Consider the following 3,306-nt stretch of genomic DNA (forward strand, 5'->3'; position numbering starts at 1 on the left):
TTCAGCTTCAGGCCAACACGATTACCCTCCTTCCTGGTTCGACAGCTGCTCTCAGCTGGCAAGGCTAGCTTTGCGGAAGGTAGGTGATTGCGTTCGGAGGGTTCATGGATGCTGACGGTGTCAGGGAAACTGGAAGGTGTTGTGCGTCTGCCAGTCAGGTCGCGTGGGGAGGTGAGTTTGGGTACAGCATATGGTGGGGACGGGCGGTACCTGTCGCTCCAGGGTTTGCTCGGGCTTTCCCGATTCGCCTGCGAGGCCCTGCGCCCCCTCGTTCTAGTCAGGCTGAGGTTGGCCTTGGTGGGGTCTGGAAAGGACGCGTCTTTTACGTTTTATTCCTCCAGGTGCTTCAGTGTGATGGACAGGCTGAACACCGCGTGGTGGGTCAGGTCACGTGGTCGCAGTCTGCAGGGAGCGGTAACGTAGTCGGACTTCGGTGTGGGCCTAGTCAGGCCTACCCATGGGGAAGGATGTAGCAGGGCCAGGCAAGTTAAAGAGTTTCTGCTGGGGCCTTGGGTGTTCCCTGGGCTGGGGGGTGAGGGGAGCAGTCAGGGATCGGTCAACGGCCGTGGGGTTTGGTCTGTGGGCGGTCGCTGGGCGAGAGGACTCTGGTCCGGGGCCGGTCGCTGGGCGGGCGCTCGTTGCTCGGGGGTTGGGGGGGGTTCGGGTCCGGGGCCTGTCGCTGGGCGGACGCTCGCTGCTCAGCGGTACTCGTGTCCGGGACCGGTCGCTGGGCAGGCGGTCACTGCTCAAGGCGGCTCGGGTCTAGGAACGGTCGCTGGACGGGCGGTCGCTGCTTGGTGGTGATCCGGTCTGCGGGCGGTCGCTGGGTGGGCGGTTGCTGCTCGGGGGGGGGGGGGGAGGGGGGCGTGGGGTGGGGGGGGGGGGGGGCTGCAGTCTGCGGGCGGTCGCTGGGCGGCAGGGCGCCGGTCCGGGGTCGGTCGCTCTGCGGGCGGTCGCTGCTCGGTGCGGCTCAAGTCTGCGGTCTATCGCTGGGCGGGAGTGGCGGTCTGGCGGTGGCGGCTCGTTCCTTGGATATCCGGTCCTCGAGGTTCGTAGGATCCTCAGATGTGAAAGAATATATAGCAGAACATAGTTAGTAATTAAATAAGAATATAGTTTTTGTAGGTCAGAACGCTGATAGGAGACGAAAGAAAAGCGACAATGGCAGAGAGCTTGCAGACAGTCGCCATGCTCCGTCGCCATCTTCTGATCCGTCTTAAATATACAGGTGGACTGGGATAATCAGGTTGGTAGTGGACCTTAAGAAAATACAATTGTGGAATGTCTGAGATATGCTTTTTGGAGCAGCTTGTGACAGAGCCCACTAGGAAACAGGTAATTCAGGATTTGGTGAAGTGTAATGAGGCAGGCATTGATTAGGGAACTTTAGGTGAAGGGCATCTTGTGGAGCAGAGGCCGCAATAGGATAGAATCTGCCCTGCAATTTGAAAGGGCGAATCAGATGTAACGGTATTACAATTAAATAAGGGTAACTACAAAAGCATGAGCGGGGAGCGAGCTAGAGTTGGTAAGAAAATCAGCCTAGCATGGAAGACAGTGGACCAGCAATGGTATGAGTTACGGGGGGTTATTTGGGAGATACAACAGAAATTCATGCGAAGGTGAAGAAACATGCAAGAGGGATGACAAGGCATCCATAGCTGACAAGAGGAGTCAAGGTCAGCATAAAATCAAAAGGAAAATTACAGAAAGTGGCGAGCACTACTGGGAAGCCAGATGATTTGGAAGCCTTTAAAAGCGAGCAGAGGACAAAAAAAAATAATGTGGGGTGAGAAGATGGAATTTGAATGCAACATAGCTAGTAATATAAAATGAGATAGGAAGACTATTTTTCAATATACAAAAGGTAAGAGAGAGGCAAAACTAGACTTTGGAACACTGGAAAATGAGGTTAGAGAAGTAAAATACGAAACAAAGAAACGGCAGAGGAACTGAATAGTCACTTTTCATCAGACTTCACGGCGGAAGACACCAGTGGGATACCAGAGCTCCAGGAGAATCAGGGGTCACAGGTGAGTGTAGTGGCTATCGCTGAGGAGAAGGTTCAGGGAAACTGAAACTTTTGAAGATGGATAAATCAACTAGACCGGATGGAGTATACCACAGGGATCTAAAAGAGATAGCTCAGGAGGTTGTGGCGGCATTGGCGGTGATCGTTTATGAATATCTGGAGGCAAGTATGGTCCGAGAGGACTGAACATCGGTTAATGTAACACCGCTGTTCAGAATGGAGACAGGGAGAAGACGGAACATTATAGTCTGCTTAGCCTGACTTCAGACATTGGTAAGATTTTAGAGTCCATTATTAAAGATAAGATCGCTGCGTACTTGGAAGTGCATGATAAAATAGTACTGAGTCAGCACGGATTTGTCAAATGGAGGTCATTTCTGACAAATGTTAGAGTTCTTTGAGGAGGTAACAAGGAAGTTAGACAAAGGAGAATCGGTGGATGTGATTTATTTCGTTTTCCAGAAGGCCTTTTACAAGGTACCGCAGAGGAGACTGTTAAATAAGTTAACAGCCCGTGATGTTTAGGGTAAGATCCTGGCATGGCAAAAGATTAGCTGACTGGCAGAAGACAGAGAGTCTTTTTCAGAATGGCAGCCGGTGAATAGTGGTGTGCCTCAGGGATCTGTGCTGCTAACACAATTTTTCACAATATACATTAATGATCTGGGAGAAGGAACAGAAGGCACTTTTGCTACGTTTGCAGATGATACAAAATCAGTAGAAGGACAGGTAGTATTGAGGAAAAATGAGGCTGAAGATGGATTTGGACAGGTTTGAGAGTGGACAGTGTGAGAACGTATTTTTCATTTAATGGTCTAACTTATTTTTTAACACATTTTTCAGTTGTAGGCGCATAAAAATATTATCATTTCAGAATTGTAAAGAGTGTGGTGAGCAGCCGACTTGAACTGCTGCTGTCTCTGATGTTCGGTGCACCCAAAAGGCTCAAGAGGGACTTGACCCTCGCACTCTCAGACATCAAATTGCGCATTGCAGAGTCTGAGCCACCCGGGCTACTGCTCACGCAACATGCTGAATGATATCGCTGAACAGAAAAGCCAAACCTTCAAGTAATCAACTCGTTAGAAGTGTGCCGGTGGTCGGTACCATCAAGAGGAAAATCACCGGAAATATGTAGGGTTCAGTTAAATAGGTTAGAAAATGAATATAACTTCCTACCGCTGGAATTTGAATTAAAATAATCCTAATAGGATTTGTGGAAACATTATTACTGCGAGGCTTCGGTCTCAGTTTAAGGTTATGCGCCTCACAGC

This window comes from Scyliorhinus canicula, chromosome 6 (genome assembly GCF_902713615.1).
Source record: "Scyliorhinus canicula chromosome 6, sScyCan1.1, whole genome shotgun sequence".
NCBI lineage: Eukaryota > Metazoa > Chordata > Chondrichthyes > Carcharhiniformes > Scyliorhinidae > Scyliorhinus > Scyliorhinus canicula.